Genomic DNA, 26,705 nt, shown 5'->3' on the forward strand with positions numbered 1-26,705 from the left:
AGTCTGTATGTTAACAAGATCCCCAGGGGATTGGTGTGCTCTTTAGAGTCTGAGAAACGCAGCCCATGAGACCCTTTTTAAAGCTAGTTCTGACAGCTAGTAGTCTAAGACCGGGGAGGACCAGAGAGCTGGGCCCTGCCTCTTGGGTGGGCAGGTTCTTATCAATCACCCGAAACTGTTTTCTGTCCCATCTTCCAACCTGAGGAGAGACTAGGGCTGGAGGTGGGTATCAGCACATTTCCTTGGATAATAGTCTGGGGCTACATCTCTGGGCCATTTTAGAGCAAAAGGTGTGGATTAGTGACATATAGACAAAGATAGCTCTTCTGATGAGCAAGTAATGAGCACAGAGTGTCCTGGAGGGAGAGGAGGCGGGAAAGGGCAGGGAAGCAGTGGGTGTCAGCACCAACACATTAGTTCAGCAGCCAGAGACCTGGAAGTGTATGGCAGTTCCTCCCATGAGAGTGGGGTGAGCAGCTGGAGCTGAGAATACCCAGCCTTTGCAGGGAAAACCAAGGTTGCCATGGAATTTCCTCGGGCCAAGGGCTCCAGGCACAGCCTCAGACTGCCCAGGGCTGTCCCCAGGGGTGCTCTGTGCTTAGTGAGACAATCTGAGGAGAGACTGCATAGTTGGGTGGCAAATGGAGACAACATGTAGGCAGCAGCATGCAGGTGACAGCACTCAGGGTGAAAGATTTTCGTGCCCATGAAAGAGGCTATTGGTGGCCTAACAAGGCCATCCCTGTGCTTTCCTGACCATCGCAAATGCCAGTCATGTCTGCCTCTGAGCAAGGGCCACAAATGCTTTGAAGCTGGATCCAGCTTTTGTCTGAGGTGAAGACAAACTCCTCCCTATTAAATTAACAGACTAGTGCAATGGATATCATCTCGGATCTGGATTCTCTCACTTTTAAATAAGAGCAATGTCCATTTCTACAGTTCAGGAAGGAGATGGAGTGAGGGAGGTGGTGCCGCCCTGCAGAGAGGCACAGACCCAGCTTGGGTGGGGAGAGCGCAGGTGGCGGTGTTTGGGTGGAAGCAAAGACCCGTTCCTTTCTCATCATTAGACACCAGGCGGCCCATTCAGATGCTTAGTTCCCTCCCTTACCCCTGAGCTCCAAGGCCAGCCGACTCTTTGGAATTTAGTCTTGGCACAAGGAGAGGAAAGAGCCCCTCTCTCCTGCCCTGGCTCCTTTATTCCCGGTGCCTCAGCTCCTAGGCAGGCTCTAGTTCCCATCTGCAGGATACAACCAGGGAGAAATAGGACCCTGAGGGGAAGCGGTTCTGGTCGCTACTGGGCAGGTGGGCCTTAAAATTAGGCCAGAATCTCAAATCCAGAAGCTGAGTCCCTGCAGTCAGGCTGTGTGCCCCTGTGATTCCTCAGCAGCCAGCCAGCCACTGCTCTGGTCTCCGCCCCTTCAGTGTCTGCCCGCAGGACGGGGTCCTGCCATGTCCTCTTCTGCAGCTGTGTCTGTGGGCTCACCCCCCTCTGGACCCTGGTGGGGGAATCTGAGCCACTGGATGCTGGGCCCCGCCAGCTGTAATTAAGCAGGTGGTTTTATTCTGATGTTTTGACATCTGGGCCCTGGATGACCCTGGAGAGACCGCCCCCCAGGGTCACCAATTCCTCAGCACAGTGAAGAACCCACCTAGGAGAGACCCTTCAGATGCAAACAAACCAATCCAGGGCACATACCCACCACCTCCCCTATCAGGCTCTCACCCTTGGGCACTGTCTCCTCCTGTAACACAGCAGGGCCAGCTGCTGGACAACTAGGGACAGCCTTGATGCCCGGATCCTGCCATGCCCACGCTGCTCATCCATTCCTTCCCAGGGGAACCCCTAGGAGGGTGGTGCCCACCTTTCCTCCTCACCCCCAGTGTCTCCTGGCTGACCCGGTGCTCCCCTACCTGGCCCTGTGTGGCATGCTATGGTTCCTTTGCTAGGAATTGTGAGTATAAACACTCCTTTTCTGCTCTAGCTGATTTGGCTTGGTGGATAGAGCATCTGCTTGAGGACTGAAGGACAAGGTTTGATTCTGCTCAGGGGCACATACCCTGGTTGCTGGCTTGATTCCCCAGTAGGGGGTGTGCTGGAGGCAGCCAATCAATGATTCTCTCTCATCAATGATGTTTCTATCTCTCCCTCCCTCTCCCTTACCCTCTGAAATCAACAATATATATATATATATTTTTTAAACCATCTTTTTATGTGACAGTTATTTGAAAATAAATGTCTATGTGTCTTTCCATCCCTGTCTTTCCATTGAAATCTGGGATACGTTTTAAAACATGAGCCATTCTACCCCTAGATTGAGACTGGATCTAGCTCCTTGAACCCACAGTTCATGTCCCCTCTGGGTACACTTCCCGTCCTTCCTGAATTCCAATTTGGAACCCACCCCCACCTTGTGATACTTTATTTTTATCTGATTAGCTATTCCAGGACCAGCGGCCTCTGGAAATGAGGAACAGGACTCTGGTGTACACATCAAGCACTGCACCTGAGCCTCTGAGATGAATTTCCTGAACTGGAGCTCTTACTGCTGGTGGGTGGATTCCAGGAGTGAAACCGCTGGGCTGGGGGATGCCTATGCAGTTCATTTTGACAGATGTTTGCAGACAGCTTTCCAAAGAGCCTGTCACATTCACATTTCCACCAGCAGGACGTGAAGTGGCCTTTCCCTGCCAGCCCCTCGGGATCCTGGCATTCTTGGAGTCCAACCCTCCAGAGGCCCAGGAGTGGTGCTGGCCTCTGCTGGGCAGGTGGGCCTTGAAATTAGATGCATTTATAAATTTTAGCGAAATGATAGCAACTGAAGCCCTGTAGAGAACCTAGAGATCTTTGAAGCAGTCCAATTCAAAGGGTTTGCCTTAAGCAAACCCCTCTCTGCCAGGAGCATGGGGCACCCACAGGGCTGTTCTGGGGCTGCTGGCAGCTCGCGGGTGTTGAAGTCACCCAAGAACGCAGGCTGACTGACGGCTGGGTCCTCCCACAGGTGGTGTTGGTTCTTGGACTTGAGGTCATGCAGGTGACTTGCTCTGGCCTTGCTGCCCAAGGGGCAGTTACTGTGCTAGAATGAATCTACAGGACAGGAGGAGAGAAGTCCCTCTCAAATGGCTTCTGCTACATTTGTTTTCATGAATAGTTGGATGCCAAGAATATTGTGGTTACTGTGTTGACTTGTCTGTTTTCTGACTTTCTCATCTACATTAGTGCCAAGTTAAGACCAGTCTTGGTGGCAGGTAGCTCTGTAGGCGTGGGATTTCCTGGTGACACTCAGGACCCAAGGCCTTGCTGCTTACTCCTCAAGACCATGCCAGTGACTTCCGCTGTTGTGCAGGGCCTCCCTTTAAAATTTTTTTTAGACTATTGCACCATTATTATTTTATAGGGAAAAGTACAGTTAGTCAAAAGGAAAAAATAGCCCTTACCCGTTTGTCTCAGTGGATAGAGTGTCAGCCTGTGGACTGAAGAGTCCCAGGTTCGATTCTGGTCAATGGCATGTACCTTGGTTGTGGGCACATTCTCAGTAGGGGGTATGCAGGAGGCAGCTGATGGATGTTTCTCTCTCATCAATGTTTCTAACTCTCTATCCCTCTCCCTTCCTCCTATAATAAATAAATAAGATATATCTTAAAAAGAGAGAAAAACTTACTTAAAGCCTCACTCATTAGAACTAGGAATTACTAGCAATTTTGGTTGGGTTTTTTTCCAAACATTTTTATGAAAAAAAAATTATTATTGGTCTGTAACCTGCATATTTCAACCTGTAAAAAAGTCTTGCATTTTATTCCTTGTCAGAATATTGACTCACAGCAGCACTTTCTATGGATGACTAAGTATTTTGTCATACCTTACATTGTTTAACTGACTGCCTATTTTTGGTTGATTTTCCCTTACTTTTTGCTATTTTAATAATTTCTATGATAAATAGCTTTGCACATATCTACACTAATAAAAGAGAAACAGGCAAATTGGTGTCACTCCACTTTGCCCAGCAGCCAATCAGATGAGTATGCAAATTAACTCAACAAAGATGGTGGTTAATTTGCATATGCAGACAGAGGGAAGACTGAAGACGACTGAAGGTGGCGGTGGCCAGGAGCTGGGGCAAGGAGGAGGCTTGGGTTGCTCCCAGCAACAGAAGAAGCCAAGCTTCCCGCCAGCTCTGGCCTCCGCTCAAGGAGGGGCTGGTGGCCTGAGTCCCCGGGGGGGCATGGCCAGCCGGAAAACGGCCCTCAGCCCCTCACCAAGGCCGGCCATGCCCCCCCAGTGGGGACCCTCACCCCATGGGGGTGTTGTTGGCCTTCAAACCACCACAGGCCCCTCGCCCCAAGGGAACCCCCCACCCATGCACCACCCTCTATCTATACTAATAAAAGGGTAATATGCTAATTAGACTGGCAGACCTTCCAGGAGACCTTCCAGATGTTCTTCTGGACAAAGCCATGGTGGCAGGGCTGAGGTAGAGGCGCTTAGAGGCCAAGAGGGGAGGGCAGTTTTGGGTGATCAGGCCAGTGGGGGGAGGGGCTATTGGGGGTGATAAGACCAGTGGGGGTGGGCAGTTAGTGGTGAGCAGACCAGCAGGGGGGCCAGTTGGAGGTGAGCAGGCCGTCAGTGGGAATCAGTTGGGGATGATCAGGACTGCGGGGGGGGGGGCAGTTTGGAGTGAGCAGGCCAGCAGGGGGGGCAGTTGGGGGCCAGCAGACCAGCATGCCGAGTGGTTAGGGTCAATCAGGCAGGCAGGTGAGAGGTTAGGAGTCAGCAGTCCAGATTGCGAGAGGGATGTCCGACTGAAAGTTTAGGCCTGATCCCTGTAAACAGGCAGTTGGACATCCTTCGAGGGGTCCCAGATTGGAGAGGGTACAGGCTGGGCTAAGGGACCCCCCCCATGCACGAATTTCGTGCACTGGGACACTAGTCCTAGCTAATAAAAGAGAAACATGCAAATTGACCATAACCCCGACACCCTTCCCATTGGCTAATCAGCATATCTTTATACAAATTAACTGCCAACCAAGATGGCGGCCAGCAGCCAGGCACTGAAGCGAACAGGTGGCTTGCTTGCTCCAGTGATGAAGGAAGCCAAGGTTCCCCGCTTGCCTTGCCAGCCTCTGAGCTTGCACTCTAAGAAACAATGTTGCAAGTATAGAAGCTAAACAAACTCCAGAAACCTGCTTTCAGCCAGCAGGGCTTCAGCCAGCAGGACAGCAACAGTGTTTCAATTATAGAACCCAAACAAACCCAGTACCTGCTTTCAGCAGCCGAGCCTCAGAGCTAAAGCCGGCTCTCAGCTCCAGTGACAGCTATAGAAGGTAAATAAATCCCAGAATAAAAGAAAAAAAGGAGACGTTGGGAGCTTCAGTTGCACGCCAGCCTGAAAACGGCCCTCAGCCCCTCACCCAGACTGGCCAGGCACCCCAGTGGCAACCCCCTTCCTGAAGGGGGTGTGACCAGCTGCAAACAGCCATCATCCCCTCATCCAGGCTGGACAGGCACCCCAGTGGGGACCCCCATGCTGAAGGGGGTGTGACCAGCTGCAAACAGCCATCATCCCCTCATCCAGACTGCCCAGGAACCCCAGTGGGTACCCCCACCCTGAAGCAACAAGATGGCAGCTAATTTCCATACTGAAGGCAGGCGGCCGTGGGCAAGGCTGTCCACGGTCCCAAGACCTGGATCTCTGACCCTGCCAGGCGGGGGCAATGCTTAAGGCTGTCTGCAGTCCGGGACCTGGATCTGTGACCCTGCTGAGCAGGGGCAGTACTTGAGGCTGTCCGTGGTCTGGGACCAGGAAATGTGACCAGGTGGGCAGGGCGGCAGAGCTTGAGGCTGTTCACAGTCTGGGACCTGGATCTGTGACCTGGCATGTGGGGGCACCACGGGAGGCTGTCTGCAGTCCCAGGACCCCGATCTGTGACCCTGCCGGGCGGGGGGCAGTGGTTGAGGCTGTCCGCGGTCCCGGGACCCGGATCCGTGACCCTTCCTGGCGGGGCGGCAGCTCGCACAGGGGCGGATCAGCCTGGGTTGTGCAGGGCAGGACGCCTGGCTTCTGCCTAGCCCCAGTCACTCTGGGCAGGTGAGCAGCTCAGAGAGCCTCTGGACAAGGGAGGCAGGCCAGCAGAGGGCGGCCTGTACTCCCCACATGGCGGTGGTGACAGCTGTGAGCTCACCAAGTGGAGCCTGCAGGCTGAGCTGAAGTAGTACCTGCAGGCCATCAGTGCCCAGGAGTGGCTGCACAAGATCCGCCTCCTGGCCCAGAAGGTGCAGGATCACAGGGACAGGCACCATGGTGGGCCAGACTGACATCCTTCTGGCCGCACCACGGGGGTTTGCGGATCTGCAAAGCCAGAAGCCTCCGGTGTGCACATCCCCCGCTGGCGTGCAAACATCCCCCAGCACACTGGCACCCTCCCATGCCTGCAACAGTTGCAAACCAAGGCGTGCACAAGTTCCCCCTCCTGTCCACCTCACTTCCATCAACCTGGTATGCCTAACACCCCCACAGGATGTGCACACATCCCCTCTGATGCACTCAGTCCTTTGGAGAGTGTCTTGGTGTTCTGGGTTCTGAGGGTGGGCGCCCCTGAGATGACAGTGAGAAGGTGGAGTGGTGATTCCCTGTTCCCACGGAGGCCAATGCAGTTACAAGATCACCTCTAAGGGGTTAATGCAGGTGCTGAGGCAGGACCAGGTGCAGATAGACACACCTGGTGGGCTCAGGCAGCCCTCGCTGAGGTGCCTTCGGTCAGCGTTCAAGATCAAGAACCCAGAGGCGGAGAGGAATTCCATGCTCTCAGTGAAACAGTGGGATAGTCAGGGCGACTGTAGAGGAGGAATGTGCACTTTGGGTGCCAGCACCCATGAGCGAAGGCTGCCCTGACTGAGCCTCGCTTGCTTGGGGCCTAGCTCACTCCTGCCAGGAGGCCGCGGGTGACAGGACGTGCTTTTCTGAATTAATGAGAGAAAATGTTGATTCTCCTGCTGCCCACGAAGGTGGAAAGTGAAGTGGGGAGACATGTGGGGAGTGAGCGAGGTTCCCTGTTTGGGGGTTCCAAATCTGCTGTTGGTTTCTTTCACCGCTGACTAGAGATAAACAGGGTGTCCCCCCAAAATGTATACACACTATGAATACCTACTAATTCCAATGGTTTTAAGCATAAGAAAGAAACAACAATGGAGCTGTTATCTGTTAAAAGTGTGGGCACAAACAGGTAGTTGGACATTCCCTGAGGGGCCTCATATTGGAGAGGGTGCAAGTCAGACTGAGGGGCCCCTTTTCCCCCCCTACTCCAGTGAATGAATTTCGTGCACCAGGCTATTAGTGTCCATATAATTGTCCAATTATATTCTTAAGCAAAATGCCTAGAGTGAGATTACAGAATGAATGCATTGTCAGAACTTCAAGGCTTTTGTGTTGAATTGCACTCCAGAAAATGTGCATCAACTTACTCTCTTTAAATAGGTGTTTGAGTAACTATTTCCTCAAACTCCCCAATAGTTAAAGATTCTTACTATTTTTCATCTTGGACAATTTGATAAGTGCATTTAATATGTTTACCAATAAAGGAAATAAACCCCATTCTCACTTCCAATGAACCTCTATCCTTCACCACCTCACTGTCACCCATGAAGGGCTAAGAACTTGGGGTCTGCAGTCAGAAAGACCATGTGTATATGATCCTAGGAAAGTCACTGGATTTTTGTGTCTCAGTTTCCTCAACTCTAAAATGGGCATAATGGAGAAAGTTGCATCACTGCATTGTTGAGGGTTTGAATGAAGTAATGTAGGGAAAGTGCTCAGCATGGAGCTTGGCACTCATGCACTTTCTATTTTTTTTTAAAGAATTTTTTATTGATTTACAGAAACATTGATGTGAGAACGAAACACCAATCAGCTGCCTCCTGCAGGCTCACCACCAGGGATCAAGCCCACAACCCAGGTATGTGGCCTTACAGGAAATTGAATGAGCAACGTGTTGGTACATGGAACCTGGGACGATGCTCAACCAACTAAGCCACACTGGTTTCAATAAATATCTTTTTAGAGAGTCTTCGAGATGTCACCTGGTCTGTCTTTTGCCTTAAGCAAACCCCTACTCAAACCATAGGAACCTTTCTTAAGAGGCAAGATCCCAACTGTGGGGAGCCGGTACGGCCATGGCATTCTCAGCCCCAGGGCGCCTTATTAGCCATGCCAGCTCAGCCTGGTTCAGTGACCCTGAGTGGGGGTGAAGAAAGGCTCAGAAAAGACAGACAAGAGAATGAAAGCTGGGTCTCGGTGGGATGCTGCCCCTCTGATGGACAGTGCCCGTGCCCACAAGCCCTGTCTTTATTTTATAGCAGATGCCACAAGGCAAACTAAGGGCCTGATCAAAATGTTTACAACATTCTCGTGCGTTTCAGTCCCACTCAACTGTATACACCTGAACTCTATGAAGTCCACATCACTCAGGCACGTGGGGCCATGTGTTCAGACCAAAGGCTCAAGCTTACTATAGCTGTTGGCTATCATTGTGCTGGGAGGGCTCTGCCATCCAAGCTGGGACTTGCATGTGGCCATGAGAGGACTGTGCCCTCTCATCAGTCCAAGGCTTGAACCTGTCTGAAATACTGTAGCCGCACCCCATATGTCCCCCTTTTCTTTTGTTTTCAAACAGGTCTATTTACATTATCAAAAAACTCTAAACAAATTATTCAGTATAATCAAAACAGACTTCTGGCTATTAGCAATGTTAACACAGCAGCAAGAGAGAACAAAACTCTGGCTAATAATAAAGCAATACCAATGCAAAACCAAATTTCAAACATGTTAACGTTTTCCAGGATATCTGACTCAGAGTCCTTAGATATAGCTCCTCAAGATTTTACAGAAAACTGGCCGTTCACTAACGCTAGCATAGCTTCCACATGCATTTCTAAACATCTGCTTGGCCTCAGTCATCATCTTCTTCAGTTCACTCCATGTTGATACCTCAGTCACTTGCATAGTAGAATGCCACTGATGCAAAGATGTTGTTGATGCAAAACTAGTCCCCTGGATGAGGCTGTTTGGATGGTTGGCCTTGGCACTGAGTGGGCACCAGTCCCGGTCAAATCAGCCCCATCCACGCAGGGGAAGCCTGGTCCTTTCACGGCTTCTTTCTTTAGCCGCTGCTGCATGGAAACAAGCAGCCCTGGGTCCTGCAGAGCTGGAGACCTTCAACTCTGAGTCTGGCGTCTCACACACACCCAACGTCCCAGGGAATTATCAGGTCGCACATGCAAAGACAACCAAAGCCTAGAAACAATGCAACTGCTGCAAGAGCTTACAATCCAGGTCAGAAATAAAAATTACTTCCTTAAACAACATCAACCACAGCCATTTTTTTGCTTTACAGTGGCTTAAACAAAACCTAGGAGATTTCTACCTTACTTTGTACCTCCTAATTACTTATTTTCTACTGCTTGCTTCCTGCTACTTACTTTCTACCCTTACTTCTTACCACTTATGTTCTAATGTCTAACGCTTCTACAGCTTATTTCTTACCGCATGATCCCCTCCTGGGATCCTGAATTTCCCAAGTTTTACACCAAGCTAATATTAACACACTTCGGCTCCCTACCTTACTTTAGCTTTTAGCCTTATTTTCTGCGTTTAGTCTTACTTTCTGTGCGCCTTGGAGCCTCCTTTCACCTGACCACTTTTAATTCCCCCCCAAACTCAGGCCCTGTTCCCCATAACTCAGTCCCTGGTCCCAGAACTCAGTCCCTGGTCCTAGAACTCAGTCCCTGTTCGGGTGCCATATGTGGGGAGCCAGCATGGCCATGGCATACTCAGCCCCAGGGCGCCTTATGTGACATGCCAGCTCAGCCTGGTTCAGTGACCCTGAGTGGGGGTGATGAAAGGCTTAGAAAATACAGGCATGAGAATGAAAGCTGGGTCTTGGTGGGATGCTGCCCCTCTGGTGGACAGCGCCTGCACCCACAAGCTGTGTCTATATTTTATAGCAGATGCCATGAGGCAAAATAAGAGCCTGATCAAAATGTATACAACATTCTCGTGGGTTTCAGTTCCACTAGACTATATGCACCTGAACTCTATCACTCAGGCACGTGGGGCCACTTGTTCAGACCACAGGCTCAAGCTTACTATAGCTGTTGGCTATAATTGTGCTGGGAGGGCTCTGCCATCCAAGCTGGGACTTGCATGTGGCCACGAGAGGACTGTGTCCTCTCATCAATCCAAGGCTTGAACCTGTCTGAAATACTGTAGCCATGCCCCATACCCAAAAAAGAGCCATGTGGGTGCATTTGAGACTTGCTTACTAACAAGGAGTGTGGAGAGTGGCTACAGTGTTTGCATAGGGTCAAGCCTTGGACTAATGAGAGGGGATGGTCCTCTTGTGGGCAAAGCCACATGTAAGTCCCAGCTTGGAGGGCAAAGCCCTCCCAGCATAATTATAGCCAAAGACTATCGTTGTAAGCTTGACCTTATGATCCGAACCTGTGGTCCCAGGTGGCTAAGTGATTTAGGCTGTGGAAGGTGCAGCAAGGGCTGCCAAAACTAAGCTTGATAGAGTTTAGGTCAGGGGTGGGCAAACTTTTAGACTCGAGGGCCACAATGGGTTCTTAAACTGGACCGGAGGGCTGGAACAAAAGCATGGATGGAGTGTGTGTGTGAACTAATATAAATTCAAAGTAAACATCATTACATAAAAGGGTACGGTCTTTTTTTTTTTTTTTTTTTTTTTTTTTTTAGTTTTATTCATTTCAAACGGGCTGGATCCGGCCCGAGGCCGTAGTTTGCCCAAGGCTGGTTTAGGTGCATGTCATTGAGTAGATTCAAAACCCTAGAGAACATTGTAAACATCTTGCAAACGCCCTTACTTTGCCTAGTGGAATCTGGCTATAAAATAAAGACTTGGCTTGCAGGCTTTGGCACTGTCTCTCCATCTGAGAGCAGCATCCCACCTGGCTCCAACTTTATTCTCTTGCCTGTCTTCTTTAATCCTTCACCATGCCCCTCCACCATCCCCATGGTTCACCCCTGGCTGTGCTAAGCGAGGCATAGAGGATCCTATGCCCAGTTAACTTCTGTTTTGTGCACCCTACATGTGAGTCCTGTCTTTCTCATCACTCTCTCTCTCACACACACACACACACAAACACAAACACACGCACACACACTATCAGTCATATTTTGATTTGATCAATAATTAATGAGGACCTACAATATGCAAGATCTAGCTTTTAGAAAAATTTGAGCAAATTTACCTTTTTGTGCCTCAGTTTCCTCATCTGTAAAATGGGAATAGTACTAACTTCAGAGTTATTATGATTAAATGGGTTGGTGCATGGTAAATGACAGTGTTTCTTACATAAGGGGATCAGTGCTGGCCCAATATGCCCATGAGTGTAAGGGCCCTACAGGAAGTTAGGGGAGAGGCCCACAGGCAAGGGTCCCTGTATAGTGCATGCTGAGTATGCCAGCTGCACATATGGAGGAGTGGATGAGCATACATTTGTACTAGTATGCAGCCTTTCAATGGAGCAGACAGGCAGAAAAAAAAGAAGATTTAATACAGTTTCTTGAAGAGAGTTCTGCCAGTCCAAGGAGGTCAGATCAAGCGTCTATCTCATCTTATCTCCCTCCTTCTCACTTCAACTCCATTATCACCGCAGGAAGATGATTTCCCCAAGAAACTTGAAACTAGAAGCTCAGGTGAGATCAGAGTCACAGGCTGGCCACCTGACTTTCCATGTGAGAATGATCAGAAAGCCACAGGGCCTGCAGCCATCGTCACCTTCCTCATTTAGGGGCATAGTTGCAGTCTCCTTTCTCCCAGGTGGGGCATCAAACAAGGGAGAAGATGAGTCCCTTTAAGCAGGGTTGTCACTCTGTCACTGACGTCAGCATCAGGCTGACTATTTGGACAAATCCATGCTCCATAAAGGAGAAAGAAGGGCGCAGTGAGGGCTGTGCCTCTCTGTGTGTGGCTGAGGCCTGACAAGGGCATGCAGCCTGGAATCTGCCTCCCTCAGCGGTGCTGGCCCCAGAGGGGCTGTGTGTGTCTGGCTCATGTGTTCTAAAACTTCTAATTGGGATGCCTGTAGGGTGGAGGGTGAGTGTGGGAGTTGCCCTGGCTCTCTGAGCCCTGCCCTGTCATCTGATTCATTGCCTGCTTCCCAGGGGACCTGCCTGGCTCCCGTGGGCCTGTGGGGTAGCTGCCTTCACATGGAGGAGACCCTGAGTCTTGCGTGATTCTCACTGAGGGGCAGCTGGGCTGGCTGAAAGCACAGGATGTGGCCTCTGCCTCTTCTCTTTAGACCCCAGGCACTGCAGGGTCCAGTGCTCTGTCCCTGCTCCAGCCTGAGGTAGGAACTCTCTCCACTGTGGCCTCCGAATGTGGGGGAACTCTGAGCTCCTCATCACAGGAACCTGCCGCTCCTCCCAGAAAGACCTTGGGAATTCCCTACTGTCTGCATTATTTTACCACTGAGCCTCCCACTTCCAGCTCCTCATAGAGGAGCATCTGCCAGAACTAAGACCAACTTCGTGACACCCCCTCAGTGACTGCTAAGGGCTACCCCTCAGTGTCCAGCCTGAAAGTAAGGTCCACTCTGCTGGCCCCTCTCTCCCAACCCGGCCACTCCCTTCCCTCTGGCCACACTGTGTGACCCAGGTGAGTCTAGAATCCTCATCATGATCTCCAACCTTTATTCAGAGCTCACTGAAACACAGGTTAGGCCAGGGGTGGGCAACCTTTTTGTGAGTGCGTGCCAAAACCAGCAAAATCTCTGACTCAAAATTCTTCTGCATGTCAACCCTAATTTTTTGAGAACATGTTATGCCTACTTGATATCTCTTAAGGTGTACATATGTGAAGAACCTTAAAGAAATAATAAAATTCATTCAAGCAACAAAAAACAAACAGTATATGATAATGAAAAATACATTTATTTTTTAATGTATACATGTACACTGAGGATCTGACAGAAAACTTTATGACTCTGTTTGATATTATCAGTGGGACTTTTGCTGCTGCATCACTAATGACTGAGATTTTACATCAAGTTTATATTTTGTGACCTTCAGAGATATGCACGAGCTACTACTTTCATCCGCCAGGCTACTCCTATGATGAGACTTAACAAAATTCATCACTGAGAACAAAAATTCGCAAGCATATGTGGATGAAAACATGGAGAGTAACGCTGTTGCAAAGTGTTTTTAACAGAAAATTTTCTGGAATGGCAATCCAAGTCCTCAATAGTTCGTTTTCGACACTTCTCTCTGGTACTCCTGTCTCTAATCACTTTTTGTCAATCTTTTCCAAGTCCATTGTAAGGTCAATAAATTTCTGCTTCCAAATTGAGCTACTCTGTAATTCAACCAACTGCATTTCAAAGTCAGCCATGTGTATCCATGAAAACATTTGTAAGTTTATTTCCTCAAGTTTCATTCTGTCTGGAAACCTCATGAATTTTGCTGTCTCTTCCAGTTCTCTGAATTTTGCAAATCATGAGAAGAACTGCTTAAAAACAGCTTTTAAAGGCTTTGATATTCTGTTCTGTAATCTTTTGGGAGGTCTTTGATGTGCCTCTTGAGATTTGGGAAATATTTAAATCTCTCACCATCCAAATCCCTCTTAAAGACTTCAAGTTTCTTTTCAAAAGCCTTTATGTAACCAAACATAACAGCAAGTGTCTTGCCAATTCCTTGTAATTTAACATTTAAGTCATTCAAATGTTCACAAAAATTGTAAATGGAAGATTATTAGAGAGGGTTTTGCGTGCCAGCAATAGTTACTGGTGTGCCATGTTTGGTACGCGTGCCAGGGGTTGCCTGCCTCTGGTTTAGACTCTATCCTAGCGGCTTTAGTTCTTTGACTCACCCCTAAGAGGGTGAAAACAGTGAATTAAAAAGCAGGTCAAAAGGTATCCAGAGAAAACGGAAGAGTTGATGAAGTGGAAGGTGAGACCATTGAAACACCTCGGTACTGTGTGGACCCCACTGAGAGGCCGCCTGGAGCCCACAGATGAGGTGTCAGTGTGCCTGCCAGTCGGTGAAGGCCAAGGGGTCTGTCGAGCAGGAGCCTCTGGGAGGGAGATGCTTTTTATCTAGGCAGGTGGTGTGCACAGGACTAAGGTGGGCACAAAGTTTAGAAATACCCCCCTCCCTAACTCTGGCACCCATAGGTCAGACAAAACTCCAAATTCCTCATGGTGAGGAGAGGAGATCAGACCCCTGTGTCTGGTGGAAGCCACATGAGAGCCAAAGCACTGTGGCAGGCACATAGTAGGTCTTCTGTGGGCACACAGTTCCCCTTCTGTTCCATGGAGCTTGGTTGGGATGGACTTGGACTTGGGACATGAGTGGCAGGATGGTATGCTGACGACTTATAGTTTCATAGTTACTCATCTCTGTTTCACAAGCTCCATTGTAAGGGGCATCTGGATTTCAGAGATGTTAAAATGAGGGAGGAGGGAGACAATGCATCTTAGAATTGATGCTATACTTCATCGGTTCAGGAAATCCTTGCCTTTGGGGGAACTAAAATGCTTGTCTATGTGTGGATGACACCAACAAGTCCTGTATTAAAGGCTCCTGCTTAACTCCAGTGAGCTCTCTTCTCCCAGACTCCCACCAGAGAGCCTTCTCTGTGTGGCTCTGCAGCATTCTTCCACCCTGGAACACATTTTAAGTCATTTAGAAAAGTTTAAATTGTAGTCAGTATACTTCCTTCATTGACCTTAGTTCTAAGCCATGATACATTTTAGAAAGATTTCCATTTAAAATGCTTAAAGAACTGTCACTTTTAGCTACAGATTTGCATGAATGCTTCAGGGAACTTGGGACTCTCCAGGCCTGCTCCAGGGGCTGATTTGCATAAAGGGCCCCAGGCTTTGGGGAAATTGCTGTCAGGCCTTTCCACATTTAAATTTACATTGTGCTCTCCAGAAAGGGTGCTGTGGAACAGGTCACCTTCCCAGATCCACAAAGAGCCAGAAAGAAGTACCTCCTATCCCACTCTCTTCCCATAGCCGGTGACCAGCTATGAAATCCTTGCCTGACAGTGGGACAGAGGGAGTGTAATATCCACTCCAGAGCTCCCTACAGGATCAGCCTGAGGCTGAGACTTTACCTCAAATTGCACCCTTGCCCCATCTCTTCTCCTTCCCTCACTCCCTTACCAGGTTTTCTTCATAAAGCACTGACTGGTGAATCCTTGTCTCAGCGCCTGTCTCCAGGAACCTTAACCCCAAACAGGCACCTAAAAATTAATTGCACTTCCGAGGTAAAGTACAGTTTAGGGAATATAGCCGATAGTATTGTAGTAAGTATGTAGAGTGTTAGGTGCATATTAGAAATACTTTGTAAAGTATATGATTATCTAACCACTCTGCTGTACACTTGAAACTAATACAACATAATTTTGAATGTGATGTGTAATTGAAAAATTAAAAAATACAAAGAAAAACCCCCAAAACATTTAATTATGCTTCTTAGATATTTTAAACATCAATTTATATTAAAACTAGAGGCCCGGTGCACAAAACTTGTGTACAGGTAGAGTCCCTAAGCCTGACAGGTGATGGGGGGGCCCCCCCACTGTCACCTGCCTTGGCTTGCCTGGGGGCTGGGGACAGCTCTTGCTTTGAGTGTCTCCCCCCTGGTGATCAGTGTGTGTCATAGCAACCAGTCATTTTGCTGTTTGGTTGGTTTGCATATAAGGCTTTTATTATAAAGGATTTCTTCAGTGTTTCATTGTTTCTTTTAACAGTTGCCTGTTTGCATCCAGATTCAAATATGGTCCATGCATGTAAGCAAGGTAACTTTTTAGGTCCATTTTAAGTTTCAGGCTTCCTTTCTTTTCTCTCTCTCTGTAGTTTTACTGTTTGGTTTGGTTTTTGAGAAACCAGGATGCATGTCTTGGGAGTTTTCCTCAGTCCAGTTTCAAATGCTGGCATGGAGTTGGTTTTACTTACCATGTTCTTCTGCCTTTGTTCTCCCTGTAAACTGATAGTGAAAGGGCGAGGACTACGCCCTCCATCTTGCCCCAAGGTAAGGGCTACGCCCTCCATCTTACCCTGGATCCTCCATTTTTGGGCAGCCATGTGCTCGGCAAGGCTTCTTCCCAGAAGCCCAAGCCTCTGCTAGCCACACCAAGGACTTCTTTAAACTAACCAATGACAACCAAGGGAAGTGCGCGCCATAGATATGACCACATCCTGTGTAACAAGACACGGACTTGCGCCTGGCCAATCAGCAGGGCCCACAGTCCTTTCTCCTCCCCTTACTGCAACCCCCCTACAAAACCCCTCTTCCCAAAGGGCTAGCTCTCTCTTCCCCTTGCTGCTGCATCAGTTAGGAGGGTAGGGGAGCCAAGCTCAGGTTTGAATAAAGACTCTTATGCTTTTGCATTGGACAGGGCTGGCTCCCTGGTGTGCTCTCAAGAGGATCCTGAAATCTGGGCATAACAATAGTTGCCTCTTGAGACAGTATTAGAGTCAGCTTTGATTTTTGGGGAAGAGGTGTTATGTCCTCCATTAGCAGGTGACTAATTTTTCCTTGTTTTTCTCTTTGTGATGTTACATTCATTGATACTCAGTATTCAGACACGTTAATTTATTGGGGGTTGCCAACTGATATTCAAATTCCAATATTTCTTTTCTATTGGATGGAATATTCTAGAATATTGACTGAAACATCCCCTTATCAACTATTTGGTAATTTGAAGTACAATTTGTATAAGGAATGCAAAGGAGAAAAGTTTGCTTTTATCCTTTATTTAGTTATTTTCAAAACAATGAGTTGTTTCTTGAACCTTCTTGAAAGTTTTCTACTTGTCTACCCTGCCAGCATGGCTCAGTGGTTGAGCATCAAGCTATGGACCAGGAGGAGGTCATGGCTTGATTCCTAGTCAGGGCACATGCCTGAGTTGGCTTGATCCCTAGTGGGGGGCATGCAGGAGGTAGCCAGTCAGTAATTCTCTCTCATCATTGATGTTTCTCTCTCTCTCTCTCTCTCTCTCTCTCTCTCTCTCTCTCTCTCTCTCTTTCCCCCTTTCTCTCTGAAATCAGTAAAAAATATATTTTTAAAAAAATTTCTTCTTGTCTTATCCCAGTAGCATATTTGCTGTTTAAATTATAGCAGTTCCTTTTTTGTTTGTTTGTTTCTGGCCTAAGTTATGTTCTACAATAAATCTGAAGCCTTTCACTGTCAAACTGCTACTTTCTACATGCCGTATCTGTATAATGTGTCTTGGGTTTGGGAGTAGGCTAAATAAGGACCCCCCAAAAGATGTTCACATCTGTACCCCAGGACTTGTGATTATGTTAACTTACATGGCAAAGAAGACTTTGCAGATGTGATTAACTTAATGATCTTGTGATAAGGATTATCCAGGTTGATTCAAGTGATCACAAGGGTCCTTAGAAGAGACAGATAGGCGGATTAGGGTCAGAGAGAAAAGAGATAGGATGATGGGAGCAGAGATCAGAGACATACACAATGAATATAGAGGTAGAGGCCACAAGTCAAGGAATGCAGGCAGTCTCTAAGAGGTTGGAAAAGGCAAGGATATTAAGTTTTCCCTAGGGCCCTGAAGGGAGTGAGGCCCTGCTAACATTTTGATTTCAGGCTATAAAAACCCATTTTGAGCTTCTGACCTGCAGAACTGTAAACTAATATATGTTTGTGCTTTTAAATGATATGTTTACGGTAATTTGTTATAGCAGCCATAAGAAATGAACAAAGCTTGACTTGTGAAAATATCTGCACCTGTTTTGAACTTCATGGTTTTATTTAATAGATCATTTTTGGATTTATAGATGTTTCTTAGTATTATGTTCCCATCATCCAAATTCAGAACAAAACTAGTGGGTTTTCACCAGACTGTTGCTAGCCTTAACTGCTTATCAATTGTTTTAAAATATTTTATGTAATGTAGGATTTCATGTGTTGAAAGGGTTCTATGTGCCAGGCACTGCACTATGAACTTGGAATGGGCTATCTTACTTATGTGTCACAAGAAAACCACGAGGTAGGAACTATTATCCCCATTTTGCTGGGGCTTGAAGAAGCAAAGCAGCATGACCAGTCACCTGCAGAGCTGATATTCAAGCCCAGTCTGCCAGATTTTAACACATCACTCTGCGCTGCCAGGTTGATCTGTCACTGTTCTATGTTCAATTTCTCTAGCTGGGGTAGAATATTAAGAATCTGCCCTGGCCGGTTGTGGGGCACAGTTACGGTGTTTTGGCCAGGTTCAAACCTCGGACTAATGAAAGGACAGGGTCCTCTCATTGCCAAGTGCAAGTCCCAGCTGGAGGCAGGGCCCTCCCAGGGCCCTCTCTGCACCCTCCCAGCACAATCATAGCCAACGCCGTGGTTGTAAGCTTGAACCCATGGTCTAAACATGTGGCCCCACGTTCCTTGTGCTAGAGTTCGGGTACATGTAGTTGAGTAGGGTTGGAGCTCAGGAGAATGCTGTAAACAACATGATCACGCCCCTGCTTTGCCTCATGACATCTGCTATAAAATCAAGACAAGGCTTGTGGGCGCTGTGGTTGTCTCCTCATCAGGGAGCAGCGCCCCACTGAGACCCAGCTATTATTCTCTTGTCTGTCTTTTCCTTAATCCTGTCACCACCACCCCCGCCCCCCAAGTCCGGATGTCACCACCACCCCTGCCCCCCAAGTCCGGATCACCCTTGGTCTTGCAGCCACAGCTGGTTTGGTTCAGTGGATAGAGCGTTGACCTGCGGATTCAAGGGTCCTGGGTTCGATTCTGGTCAAGGGCGTGTGCCTTGGTTGCAGGCACATACTTGGTGGGGGGTGGAGGGTGTGCAGGAGGCAACTGATTGATGTTTCTCATCGGTGTTTCTGGCTCTCTATCCCTCTCCCTTCCTCTCTGTAAAAAATCAATAAAATATATTTTAAAAAAAAGAATCTGAAGCCCCATGAATTTTCAGGAAAGATGTGTTACTATAAATGTATCTTTCTTGGGGGGAAAAGCTAGTTTCCTAGAAATGTCATGTGCTGTCCCAGATGTCAGATGGAAATGATTTCAAACATCAAATTGAAATTGTGATTGTTGGAAAAGTCAGAGGGATCACTCAAAAGCACTGAGGGGAAAGCAAAAACTCTCTCTGTCTTGGAGGGAACCTGTAATTTCCCTGGGGGAAAATCCTCTCTAAAGAGTAAAACTTTTGACCTAACCAGTTTAGATCAGTGGATAGAGCATCGGCCTGCGGACTCAAAGGTCCCAGGTTCGATTGCAGTCAAGGGCATGTACCTTGGTTGTGGGCACATCCCCACTAGGGAGTGTGCAAGAGGCAGCTGATGGATGTTTCACTCTTATCGATGTTTCTAACTCTCTATCCCTCTCCCTTCTCTCTGTAAAAAATCAATAAAATATATTTTTTAAAAAAGAGTAAAACTTTTGAATTAATATCCAGCAAAGTTATGGTGTAAACTCATATTCTTCCAATGAAGTTTTCTGAAACAGTATTATTTTTCGGTTGGTTTTTGTTACCTACATACTAGACTCGTTAGCCAAGGACAGATGCTATTTTTTTTCCCTTGTGCCCTCTTCTGTTTCTCAGTTCTCTCTATTTGAAAGGGAAGAGAGTGCAATTTCATTTTGCATACTCACCTTCACCAGCTCTGTGTTACATGTGGTCTGATCAGGCTGGGATGAGATACAACGTTGTTCTTCAGGGATCTCTTCTGAACGAATCAGCTGACACATTAAACCAATTAACAACAAATCCTCGAGTTCTACCAATCAGCCCCTTTCCCTCTTTTCCATCTGAACAATTAGTAAATATATCATTTTTTCAATTTTATATAATACGTTTTTCAAAGTCAAGTCCTACCCCACTTTCAACCATACTGCTCCTTTGCCCTTCTTATGTATAAGGACACTTCGCTTGGGAAAAACCTGAAAGACCACAGAGACCACAGTGGTTTGTTATCTGTACCCCCATTTCTTTTTGTCTCTTCTTAATCCACTGTCGGTACATCTCCATCATTGTTTTGTGGGACAAGTTGTAGTGGGTTCGTGTGGGGTAGGGATGGATGTGGAAGCCAACTGGATATCTTTGTTAAGACCAAACTAAACCTTCTGTTTCCCCTCCAACCTCTAAAAACCTCCTCCTCATTCAGTGTTTGCAGCAAGTCCTTAAATAATATGGTTTTTTTCAATGTTGTTTTGTTATAACATTGATGAGATACCACAGGAACTTAACTCTTGTTTGTATCAATTAGCCTATGGTAAAATTTGTTTTATTGTATGTTGTTTTTTCGCTGAAAGGCACAGAACCTACCAATGGCATTGGGTGGCATATATAATTATACATATCTGTACAAACAAATACATATATGTGTGGAGGTAATAATAAAATAAATTTTTAGATCTCCTAATATGGTCTAATTATGTAAATAAATTTCCTAATATTGAAACATCCTTGGTAATTTGGAATATATTACACTTGGTCATGGTGTGTTAATGTTTTTAATATGCTGTTGAATTCTATTTGCTGATTATTTTTTAGGAATTCAAAATCAAGATTCATAAGTGAGATTAGCCCATTCTTTTCTTTTTGTTTCTTCTATCTTTATCAAGTGTAGGTTTCAATGATATTCTCAGTTTATTAAAAGAATTAGGTCATTCTTCTCATGATTTCCCCTAGCCTCTGGAATAATTTATGAAGCATATTATTTACCCACTCTTTGAAAGCTTGATAGATGTTCCATGCGAAACATTTTACGAGTTGGTTCTTTAATACTGTTGAATACTTCTTTTATGGAAATCATTTTGATCTCTACTAGTAACAATTTTTTAAAATTGCATTAAAAATTGTATCCATATCTCTTAGATTTTAAAATATTTTTATTCAGCACTTTCAGCAGTCTCAAATTTGTGTTAATTCACCTGTTTCAATGGTTATTTCCCAATTAATTTTATTTTATATATAAGGCTGAGAAAAGAAGGTTTATAGGTGTAATAAAAATAAGTAACAGAATAACTAAGAAATAATAATACAGGAATAAACTCTGTGTTTCGTGTACTCACAACTGTAACTCTGCTCAGCCCTGTATTGTTTACTTTTATTCTTTGCTTAGGTTGGCTAGTGCTGTTCTATTTTATTACTTTTTATAAAGTCCTAATTTTGATTCATTATTCCTACAAATTATTTTTTCTACCCAAAGTAGTTAACGATTTTAACTTTATCATTATTTTCTGAGGGTTTAACACAATGTTAATGGGTCTTGAATTTCATTAGGTGTGTTTGCTACATTTATTGAAAGAAGCATATTAATTTTCTTCTGTTTATTTCTGTTAGTGTTGTTAATTACATGGATTTGTAAAACATGATAAACCACCCAGAAATTCTTAGAATGCACCATGTTTATATTGTTATATTTTTCTTATATATTGCTAGATTTGATTATTGATGTTTTGTATAGGATTTTTCACCTCTGTTCATTAATCAGATTGGTCATTTCCTTTTCTATAAAATATTTGTTAGATTTTTTATCAATATTATCCTGGCCTCATAAAATGAGCTGGGAAATATTCCTTATTCTTTCCTTACTTTGAAGAGTTTATGTAATGTTGATGTCTTTTCTTCCTTCAATGTTTAGAATAATTCACCTGTTAAGCCATCTGGGCCTGAAGTTCTTTCTGGATAATTTTAAAAATAACACACCCGACTTTGAGAGTACAAAGAGGACTATTAAGATTTTCCTCTTATTTGTGTTTAGTAATATTTTTAAAAGAGTTTATTCATTTCATCTAATTGCCAAATTTGTAAGGCATACATTTTTATGTAATACAGAGGTGGGCAAGAATAGCTTTATAGTGTGTGAGTATGCTAAACACAGAGTTAATGAAGCTATTGTAATAATAATAACCCACATGTATTTTTTTTCCATATGAACAACTGTAAACCTACTTTTGTCCACCCCTGTATGTTCTTATTATACTTTTGTTTGTAAAATCTTTAGAATTGTCTTCTTTTTTTATATATTAGAGGCCCAGTGCACAAAAATTTGGGGTGCGGGGTCCCTCAGTTTTGCCTGAGCCCTCTCACAGTCTGGGAGCCCTCAGGGGATGTCCTACAGATGTCTGGCCTCCCTCTGCAGGAGGTGACTGAACAGGCTATCAGGGCATGGCGCCACCCCATCACCCTGACATTACCGCCCAGCCTCCCTCTGTGGGAAGCGACCAGATGGGCCTATCAGAGGATGGAGCTGGCCCCCCTATTGCTCCTCTGCCATTGCCGCTGGTTGCAGCCCCCCTACATCAACCCCCATCAAGGCCATTCCCTCCCTCTGCCCGTTGGCATGCGCCTTGGCTGGCCTGGCTGAGCCTGCTCGCTGGTCCCACCCCTGCCAACTGGTCATTCTGCCATTCGGTTGATTTTCATATTACTATTTTATTATATAGGATACTGGTATCTTTTTCTCTCTTTTCCTTTTCTTGCCTAGTCTTGCTAGGAACTTATTAATTTTACTAATCTGGTCAGAGAACAAACTTTTGGCTTTCTTCATTTTTATTGCCAATTTTTGTGTATTTCATTATTTTCTTGTTTTTCATTTCCTCTAGTTTACTGTTTGAGAGTTGAAGTTCTTTTTTTTCAGTTTTTTGAGGAAAAAGTTAAGCTATTGTTTTTCTAATTTCTTCTTTTCTAACAAATGTATTTAAAGCTATCTTTTACCCTTAAGCACTGCTTTAGTTGTATCTCCAGTTTGTATTTATTATATCTTCATTATCATAGAATTTGAAAATATTTAATTTTATTATACTATGATATCTTCTTTGACCCATGTGTTATATAGAAGTCATTGCATAGTTTCAAGCAGTTGTGAATATGTAAGTTATCTTTTTTTTTCTTTTTTCTTTTTTTTAATATTTATTTATTTATTTTATTGCTTAAAGTATTACTAAGGGTATTACATATGTGTCCATTTTTCCCCCCACCCTAGACAGTCCCCTAGCCTCCCCTATCCCCCAGTGTTTTATGTCCATTGGTTATGCTTATATGCATGCATACAAGTCCTTTAGTTGATCTCTTACCCCCCTACCTCCTGCCCCCCAACCCTCCCCGGCCTTCCCGCTGCAGTTTGACAATCTGTTTGAGGCAGCTCTGCCTCTGTATCTATTATTGTTCAAAAGTTTATAATGGTCTCTATTATCCATGAATGAGTGAGATCATGTGGTATTTTTCTTCATTGACTGGCTTATTTCACTTAGCATAATGCTCTCCAGTTCCATCCATGACGTTGCAAATGGTAAGAGTTCCTTCCTTTTTAGAGCAGCATAGTATTCCATCTTGTAGATGTACCACAGTTTTCTAATCCATTCATCTACTGTTGGGCACTTAGGCTGTTTCCAGATCTTAGCTATGGTGAATTGTGCTGCTATGAACATAGGGGTGCATATATCCTTTCTGATTGGTGTTTCTGGTTTCTTGGGATATATTCCTAGAAGTGGGATCACAGGGTCAAATGGGAGTTCCATTTTCAGTTTTTTAAGGAAACTCCAGTTGTGAATATGTAAGTTATCTTTTTTTTTCTTTTTTAGTTTTTAGCTTAATTCCCCTGGGTCAAAGATCATACTCTAAATAATTTTAATAATTGAAATTTATTGATTTTTGATCCTGGATAGGTCAATCTTGGTAAACATTTAAAGTGTACTTAAAATATTATTTTTATTATTCCTAGGTGCAATATACTATAAATGTTAAGTGTATTTAGTTGATTGAGTTTATCAGATCTTATGGATTTTTCTGTCGGTTTGCTCTGTCAGCTCAGCCCTGAGAAAGAAGGAAATTCTGCCATTTACCAACAACGTGAATGAACTTTGAGGGTATTATGCCTAGTGAAATAAGCCAGACAGAGAATAACAAATATTGTATAATATCACTTATATGTGAAATCTAAAAAGCCAAATGCATAGAAACAGAGAGTAGAGTGGTGGTTACCAGGACCTAAGCGTGGGGGAATCGGGGAGACATTCTTAAAGGGTACAAACTTGCAACTAGAAGATGAGTAAATTCTGCCATCTAATGCAGAGCATAGTGATTAAAATCCACAATACTGTAATATTTACTTAAAATTTGCTAGAAGACTAGATCTTAAATGTTCTCATGCCCTGAAGAAATAATCATTGTGTGACCTGATAGAAGGTTTGCTAAAACTATGGTTTTAATCATATTGCAATAAATAAATGTACAAAACTTGCTCATTGTACAACTTAAACAATGTTGTATGTTGATTATCTCTAATAATAAAAGCCTAATATGCTAATTAGACCAGAGGTCCTTCTGGACGACCTTCCTGATGAAGCCACAGCTGTGGTCGGGGCTGAGCTCCTTGTATTAATTTTGTGCATTGGGCCTCTAGTATTTCAATAAAAAAGAGAGGAAGGGAGTTGGCAATGCTGTATGTAAAAACCAAAAGAGTCTGGCATGGCAATCGACCACAGACTGGCCCAACATACTGGACAATGCAGAATGGGGAGATAGGGTACAAGGCATTATGGTTAGTTAAATGTCAGCAGGTGCCAGGAAAGTGAGATGCGTAAATAAAGTGGGTCAGGGGAAAGTGCCTACTGTGTATATTACCTGGGTGGGGGTATATGAGAGCATATAAGTGTGCAGTTTGTGTGTGTGTGTGTGTGTGTGTGTGTGTGTGTGTGTGTGTGTGTGTAGGGGGCACAATAATGAGCTGTGACTCTTCAAAAGGAGGTAGCTGATATTCTTCTCCAGAAGAGATTTGTTTTGTGGGTCTAATGTTGCCTGGTGTCCTAATCTTTCAAGAGAAGCCAGAAAACAATACATTTATATAAAATATCATGAGTGTCTAATATTGGCTCAAAATGTTAACCACAAGAAGCAATGCCTGGGTGCCAGAGTTGGGTTGTGGACTTCAGGCTCAGGAAGAAGAGATGTTTGGAAGGAGTGGGGGCATGAAGAAGTGAAAACAGACAACAGTAAAGATGCTTGAAGGTTTTATTTAAGTATGTCTTTGATATATTGAAAGATGAGCATTTTTATGACAAAAGTTTCAAGAAGAAAGTTTTCTTTCCAGTTCCACCACTGTGGCTACCAGCCCAATCCTTATTTTAATGCGGGGATGCTGTGATTGGAATAATTTACATGTACAAAATATATCATAGAAAAACAATTATATTGCTAACTATATAAGCAGGTTAGGGTACTTCATCCAAAACAAGAAGAAAATAAGATTTTGCACTTTTATATTTTAAAGCTGATATTTTAACAATAGTTTGATAATGGTTTATTCCATTTATACCCTTTTGGCAACACAGCCTTAAAAGACAATCTATTCATTGGCATGCAAAGCAACATGGCTTCAGAATTCACCTCTTAAATTTACAAAACTTAAAATTTCAAACATCCCATGTGGCTGGAAGATGGTGTTATGAAGATGATCTTGAGTAGTGACATACTTACTTCCTAAAGATAAAAGAAAAAGGCAGTCATATAACAGAGCTATCATACTCAGATGATGTAGATAAATTATCTGGGAAATATTTTAAAGATTTATTTTGGTAAAAGTTGTTTATTGATCTTTTAGTCTTATGAATCCCATAGTCTTTTAAACTTGTCAAATATTTGCACTCAAAGATGACATCCTAAAGTTCCCCGGTCAAGGAATATAAAGTGTATAAATAGTTATAAAAAGCCATTATAAACCACCAAGGTAAGTGGTTACTTTTGATGATTAGATTTTTATTATTATCCTTATTACATTAAGTATATAATACCAAATTTATTTGTGCTAAAAATTCAAAATACATAGCAATATAGAATGTCACATTATCACGTGAATGATGTATATTTCCATGTTTTATTCTTATCTGTGTTCCTAATGCCCTGTCCCTTATGACACTCAGGAAATGTTTTGGAGTAAGTGGGTGAATGCGTAAATGTGTAATTATCTAAAACAAATATAATGATGTATTCTTAAATGAGTCATACTTTTGCTTATCTACCAAGAGAGCAAAAACTCCCCTCCTCACACAAGGAACGACCTGTCGCTGTTTATGAAAGTTTTGATGGTTTTCAGAATGCACTAAAATGCAATCACCTGTCGGTAATTTTGTTTTGCAGCAGCCACTTTATAAATTCCTGGATGGCAAGATTCCTGTGTTCATTTCATCAGAGAAAGAGCCATCGACATCTCTGCGGTGGGCCATTTCAGGATACATTTCTAGGAAGCTGGGGACAAATGGAATAAAAATCAGTATTTGGTTAAATGCTTTATATACATGCTTTCTCATTGCATATCACTGGTAACGTTTGCGGGTCACTGAGAAAACAGGATGTCATATTTACAGAGGGCCGACTGTGGGAACCTGCATGTACTGGTGTATGTCCGAATGGACAATCTGGAGGTAGTGAAGAGCAGAGCAGGACGGGAAACCCAGCCTGTAAAACTTCATGCCTTCTGCAGTGGTCCAGATGCTTTAAAGATTTTAGTATATTGGCAACACAGAAGTTATTATTGAGACTATTAGTCTGTTTAAAATTCAGAAAAATGTAAAACTAGTGGTTATTAGAACAGCCTTGCAAAGTGCAGTATTAAGGGTTAAACTTTATATTAGATTTTCTGTTTTTATTAGTTTAATTAGCAGCATTTTTGGTGCCCCTTTAAAATATCATAAAATATCCTCAAGTAT

The 26,705-nt window shown here is 44.5% G+C and overlaps 1 protein-coding gene across 1 annotated transcript in view; it reads right to left on the minus strand.

Annotated features, from left to right (window-relative positions):
* Window positions 1-26,169, minus strand: part of LOC132238007 (pro-glucagon-like) — an 87,630-nt gene extending 61,461 nt beyond the window's left edge. Inside the window, exon 1 of the transcript XR_009453712.1 lies at window positions 26,114-26,169. The gene's annotated coding sequence lies outside the window, so the exon portion shown is untranslated. The remainder of the gene's footprint in view (window positions 1-26,113) is intronic.
* Between the last annotated feature and the right edge of the window lie 536 nt (window positions 26,170-26,705).

This window comes from Myotis daubentonii, chromosome 7 (genome assembly GCF_963259705.1).
Source record: "Myotis daubentonii chromosome 7, mMyoDau2.1, whole genome shotgun sequence".
In the NCBI taxonomy this organism is placed as follows: Eukaryota; Metazoa; Chordata; class Mammalia; order Chiroptera; family Vespertilionidae; genus Myotis; species Myotis daubentonii.